The 6,845-nt window shown below is 39.5% G+C and overlaps 1 long non-coding RNA gene across 1 annotated transcript; it reads right to left on the bottom strand.

The window, feature by feature from the left end:
- Positions 1–619: 619 nt before the first annotated feature.
- On the bottom strand, positions 620–6,247 carry LOC117797655. The gene is made up of 3 exons (XR_004622637.1): positions 5,129–6,247; positions 3,988–4,054; positions 620–647 (listed from the first exon to the last, which is right to left on the bottom strand). It is a non-coding gene; the product is annotated as an uncharacterized LOC117797655 (long non-coding RNA).
- Between the last annotated feature and the right edge of the window lie 598 nt (positions 6,248–6,845).

Raw genomic sequence — 6,845 nt, 5'->3', positions numbered from 1 at the left:
GAATGACATTTTAGCTAGAGCAGGTGAATATAAAACATCACAGTTTAGATGATAGAAATCTATTTGAAACTTCCAATTCCCTAGCTGGGAAATGTAAAAGCAATTCAGAATCAAAATCACAGTGGTTTGCACTCTGTCTACCTTACAGACGCAGAAAAGCCAGAAGTTGTCTTGATCTGGTTATTCCCATGGTCTAAACTACTCTTGGCCATCTGCTCCTGCTCATGCCACGCCCCCACCAACACACATAGGTAATTTGAGGAGATGGCATTTCTGTCTAAAGTACACAGAGTTATTAGTACGTCCTTTGGAGAATCCTAAATGGACTTCAGTCCTAAGTCACATGGGATAGCTTTCTCCCCCCAGGAAAGTTTAAATCCTTCCAGCTAAAATGGAACTTAAATTTCTTTAGAGAGTTTGCAATGCTAAGGCTTGATCGTCAGGAAAAATGAATGATCGTTCATCTAAACACAGTTGCGGGAACTTAAGAGAACACAATTGGGGGGCGCCTGGGTAGCCACAGTCCTTAAGCATCTGCCTTCGGCTCAGGGCGTGATCCCGGCATTCTGGCACATCCGGCTCTTCCTCTGGAAGCCTGCTTCTTCCTCTCCCACTCCCCCTGCTGTGTTCCCTCTCTCGCTGGCTCTCTGTCACATAAATAAAAATAAAATCTTTTAAAAAAAGAGAGAGAGAACACAATTGGGTTACAGATAAACTCTTGCTGCTCAAAGTGCGGGATCTGCAGCATCTGGAAGCTCATTAGAAATGCAGAATCTCAAACTTCACCCTAGAACTATCGAATCAAAATCTGACCTTCCATGAGATGTGGTGATTTGTGTGCACAACCTAGCTTGAGAAGCACAGATTATACCTTTCCAAGATCTCAGCTAATAGAAGACCTGGCCCACAACTTCTCAAGTGGATGACCTCTGATATGTACAGAAACTACAACACAGACAAAGAAAGAAGAGTGGTGATTGAACTAGGATAATTCATGCCATTAAAGGAGCAGAAGAAAGAATGTGTCAATAGCAGGGTACTGGCCAGGAAGAAATAGAGACAAACTGAATCCAGTGAATGGAATTAGCAATGCCTATTCAATCATGGCCTCAATGTCACCTTCCTTAGTGAATGGCCCCACTCTGAATATAAGTTGGCCTCTCCTTTGATTTTCTCCTGGCAGAAACTCTGCATGGTCATGCTCTAATCTCTTTGATCAGAACTGTATCAGGACATTTAGATACTTAGAGCGCTGAAATGAACACGGCGCCTGACACAAACATGTAATTCACAACTAAAAACAATAAAAAAGTGTAAAAAAAAGGTCTATAGAGCTCGGATTTCCCGCCACACTTCGATGCTGCTACGGATAAATTTAACTATCGAATTCTTGCCCTTGATTACTGTGAACCCCATGATAATCAAAGTTTAGACCTGTGCTGTCCAATAAAGTAGCTACTTGCCAGATGTGGCTATTTATATTTAAGTCGTACTTAGTTATACTAAATTCAATATAAGATTCCGATTTTCGGTGACACTGGCCACATGTCAAGTGCTCAATAACCACATGTGTGTAGTGAATCTGTACAGAACCAAGCATACATAGAATATTTCCTTCATCATAGAAAGCAGTAGAATGAGAGAGAGAGAAAGAGAGAAAGAAAAAGAAAGAGAGAAAAAGAAAAAGAAAGAAAGAAAGAAGAAAGAAAGAAAGAAAGAAAGAAAGAAAGAAAGAAAGAAAGAAAGAATGAATGAATGAATAGAAGGATACAGGGGCACCTGGGTGGCTCAGTCTGCCTCTGGCTCATATCATGATCCCAGGGCTCTGGGATCGAGCCCCACATTGAGCTCCTTGCTCAGCGGGGAGCCTGCTTCTCCCTCTCCCGCTCCCCCTGCTTGTTCCCTCTCTCACTGTCTCTCTCTCTCTCTCTCTGTGTCAAACAAATGAATAAAATCTTTTTAAAATTTTTTTAAAAGAAGAGAAATAGACATAGTAATAGATAAAGATATATAGATATTAGTGGTGTAGTACAGTAAGCCCATCATTTGTCTCTAGAATAAACTGTTATATATTAAAGAATTTTGTGAGATGGTTGTCAAACCATACATAGCTTGAAATTAAGCACGATGGGAATATTTTTGTCATAGAAACAACTATAAATCAAGCCTCTTTTTTCTTTCAGATGCAGAGACCATAATTAAATCACTGGTTATGGATATAAAAATATTTATGTTGATTAGTCCTGTGTAAATATAGTTCACATTCTTGGCTTGACCCACTGAGAGGAAACAGAAGCAAAGAAACCCTCATAGCAACAAGCACTCCTAGATCCCAGATTTTGGGTTTTAAATACGATTTTCACTAAAAAGAAACAGAGCTTCTTGAAGAAAATGGCTGATTCCAGGGCTCATCAAGGGAAACAGAAGAGAAACTGGACTGTCTTACACCAGAATATAAGGAAATTCTCAGAAAATAATACGGAAAAAGGATAGAGAATACTCTATGTGTTATAATGGTAGATATACATCACTATACATATGTCTAAACCCAGAGCATATACAACACCAACGGTGAACTGTAAAGTAAACTATGGATTTTGGGTGGTGATAATGTGTCATTGGAGGGACATTGAGTATAACAAAATTACCACATCGTGGGGAATTTTGATAGTGGGAGATGCTGTATGTAAGAGGGGCAGGAGGAATATAGGATAAATCACTGTGTCTTTCACTCAATTTTGCAGTGAACCTTAAACCGCTATAAAAAATAATGTCTATTGAGATGCCTGTGTGGCTCAGTTAATTGTCAGCCTTCGGCTCAGGTTATGATCCCAGGGTCCTGGGATCAAGTCCTGTATCCATCTCCTTGCTCAGCGGGGAGCCTGCTTCTCTCTCTGCCTGCCACTCCCTCATGTGTGTTCTCTCTCACTCTCTCTGACAAATATATAAATAAAATCTTTTAAAATAAATAAATAAAGTCTACTGAAAACACAAAAAAAGAAAAAGAAAGAAGAAAAATTTTTTTTTTTTTTTTTTTTTTTTTTTTACTGAAAACATAAAAAAGAAAAAGAAAGAAGAAAAAAAAAAAAAAAGGACACAGGAACCCAATTAAAAGGGCTTCCAAAGGACATATCTGAGAAAATTAACAATCTAAATAAAAAATGATGTAAAAGACTAAGTTACTAATATATGAGATCATACTGATATATATAGATACACATATACACAATACTGGGTGTTATATGCAACTAATGAATCGTTGAACACTGCATCAAAAACTAATGATGTACTTTATGCTGGCTAACTGGACATAGTAAAAAATAAAATAAAATAAAATAAATAAGCAAATTCAATAATGATGATTAATGGAAAGCTCACCCTAATGATGGACTATCACTCCAAATGTAGGAGGAATGGTGGAAGTAGAAAGTCATCATTTTGCAACCATCATACTAATAATGGTTTTAGTCAAATATTATCCATGGATGATTAAAATAGTAGGTGACAGGTTAAAGAGAAATATGTAAGATGTACACATCACAAAGGCATTCAGTACCAGTTACTTCTTAATTACAAAGGGAAAAAACCTTGCAGTACATTAAGCCAGTGAACACAAGTTTAACCAAGTGTTCCAAGTGAAGGTCACCTACACTGGGGCCTGGTGCCTCCTGATGTCATGAAGCTTTGATGTGAATTTCCAGACTGAGGTTCTGATTCAGTGGGTCTGGATTAGGATGGAGGATTGACATTGCAAACAAGCTCCCACATGGCAGACCACTGACTGCTTTGTCTATCATTGCCCTTTAAGCTTTGAACAAACTGTGGCTTTGTTCTTCTGGAAAATGCTCTGGCTACCATTTGTATCTGAACGTGTGTCTTTCTTCGATTGTCTGATATTCCATCTGCTAAAAATCTCCCTCCATATCTCAGAACCACCCCTATCTCTGAGCCACCCCATTAAGGCCATCTGAAGCTCTCCTTGCTTACCTTTATGGGTGTCCATTTCTTTGGAATTCTGGGATTTAATCATCAGCTGAAGAAAATCCACTCGGTGCTGGAAACAGAAAGAGATATTTCAATGACAAAAAGTCACTTGTGAAGTCAGAAGTAAATCAGGGGTGCAGTACCTAACTTCTCTTCCTGAGAATATGGCCCCTTCACATCCAGAAGTTTAACTAGTGTTGCCAGAGGCAAAAGTGAACAAAAATGTCCAGCTACAAATCTTGAAGAGCACGATATTTCTCATGCAGGAATCCAGCCATTACGTCCCACTGCTTTTTGGTTCTTGCTCTCTCTGATCCTCAGCTTCTCTGGCTTTTGAACACAACTTCCTGGCCCAAGAGGTGCCTGGTCCCTCTCCTGTCATACCTACTGCTCAGGAGAAAGTCCCTGACTTCAGTCCTTTTGTTTTTCCAACCTTAATTCTTAATGAGTGGCCACATAGACCAATCTCCTGACCTCTGCAGAGTCCGCGGGCAGCTTCTGTGTCAGCATCTTCGAATGCCCCACCTTCCCAGAACTCTGCACAATCTTCAGAGACATCCTGGAGTACCCAGCCCTGTCTCCCTGTCCTACACACATCCTAGCGCTGCCCACCAGGCCTCAGGAAGGCAAAGCCTGCTCAGCCAGCTTGCAGCCTCAGTACCCAAAGAAGACACCTGCACACTCTAGACTATGACAGGCTCAAATGTAACATGACCAGGTGCCTGAGGGGAAATTCCACGAGCAAATGTATAAGAAAAGAGGCTTAGAATTGAAGGGATCCTTTGCCAGTGTAATATCTGCCAAAATCATACTACCACGAAAATGATTTTACACAGTAATTTTTATGTTTTGACAACTTACGGAAGGGAAGTGGCAGTTTTTCTCTCACCAAAGTTTATGCACTGACGTACTCATTGGCATGCTTATTCTTAAATTTTAAACATTGTGTCTCTGACTCATCTTCTTATCTCCTTCCCTGACCTCCACCTTCTTCATTCTCTCTGAAATGTTAGAAGTCTCCTGCTCTAAACCCTAGAGTTCCCTACCTACCATAAAATCATACTTAGAAGTGTGCACGTCAGTTGTATACAGCTCAATGAAAGATCAGAAGTGAACACGCACATGTAACCACCGCCGGATTTACCTTTTGTTTATCTTTGAGGCGACTTTCCTTCATCCTTTTTGCAGATTTTGTGAAAAAATCAGTAACTTTTTTTGGAAATAGCCAGATATTTAATATTTCAAAAACTGGAGTAAGGAATGGAAACAGTACTGTAAGGAAAAATTAAAAAAAACAATGAAATAACAGTGAAATGCAAAATTTCCTGGGAGCAATTATAATTTGGTCTACCAACCTGAGGACTAAAAGACACCAGGATTCATTCATATCAGGAGTTATTCCCTCCATGACCTTTACTCGAACTTTCAAGCCAATGGCTGAGCCAGAGCAAGTCACACATACGGGCCACCACTAGAGCAGTCAGATCAGTGTCTCCTGGCACATCTTTGAAGTGACCAAAGGAACAGGATTACATTCCTGGATCTCTTAGCCTTTTATTTTTGGACGAGAGCCTCTTTGGAAACACCAGACCATAACGTGCTACTTTAATTAATCATGCTGTTTAAGAAATTGTGTCAGGATGGAAATAATACTGTATGGTGACTAACATAATTCAGTAAAAAATCATTGGAAAAAAAAAGGATGGAAATAAGACATAGTATGACCTTCAATTACAATGGAATAAAATTAAAAAACAAGAACACAAACAACATGGAAAACCCACAAATCTGTGGAAATTACACAATACGTTCCTATACAGCCAGTTGGCAGGAAAGAAATCAAAAGGGCACTTTAGAGTTACTTGGAGAATACAAAAATGAAGAAACCGCATACCAAAACTCATGGGAAGTAGCAAAAGCAATGACCAGAAAGAAGTTTTTCATTATATATGCCTACCTTTAAAAAGAGCCAAGATTTCAAATCAATGACCCAGCTTTCTGTCAAAAAGATGCCAAAAATACAAGAGCACACCAAACCAAAAGCAAGCAGAAGGAACCACATAATACAGACAACAGCAGAAATTTAGGAAATAGAGAATAAAAAACAAGAGAAACTTCAAAGAAAGCAAAGTTGATTCTTTCAAAAGACCTTTGGCTAGATTGGCCAAGCAAAAAGGAGGAGAGATTTCAATTACTATGATCAGAAGTGAAGGAGATTACTGCGGACTTTATGAAAATAAAAAGGACTACGGGGGGCGCCTGGGTGGCACAGCGGTTAAGCTTCTTAACCGGGATCGAGCCCCACATCAGGCTCCTCCGCTATGAGCCTGCTTCTTCCTCTCCCACTCCCCCTGCTTGTGTTCCCTCTCTCGCTGGCTGTCTCTATCTCTGTCAAATAAATAAATAAAATCTTTAAAAAAAAAAAAAAAGAAGTTTTATGGTTTGATACAGTCCCGCTTGTTTGTCTTTGTTTTTATTGCCTTGGCTTTGGTATTAAATCCAAAAATTCATTGCCAAGTCTGATGTCAAGGAGACTACCCCCTATGTTTTCTTCTAGTAGCTTTATGGTTTCAGGTCTTACTTTCAAGTCTTTAATCCAATTTGAGTTGATTTTTTCCTAATCATATCCCTAATGATTAGCGATAGCGAGCATCTTTTCATATGCTTGTTGGCCATTTGTATAACCTGTTTGGGGAAATATCTATTCAAGCCCTTTGCTTATTTTTTTTTTAAGATTTTATTTATTTATTTGACAGAGATAGAGACAGCCAACGAGAGAGGGAACACAAGCAGGGGGAGTGGGAGAGGAAGAAGCAGGCTCATAGCAGAGGAGCCTGATGTGGGGCTCGATCCCATAACGC

The sequence above is a fragment of the Ailuropoda melanoleuca genome, unplaced genomic scaffold (assembly GCF_002007445.2).
Source record: "Ailuropoda melanoleuca isolate Jingjing unplaced genomic scaffold, ASM200744v2 unplaced-scaffold1079, whole genome shotgun sequence".
In the NCBI taxonomy this organism is placed as follows: Eukaryota; Metazoa; Chordata; class Mammalia; order Carnivora; family Ursidae; genus Ailuropoda; species Ailuropoda melanoleuca.
Note: the sequence above shows the minus strand (reverse complement) of the source record. Positions and strands in the feature narration are given on the sequence as shown.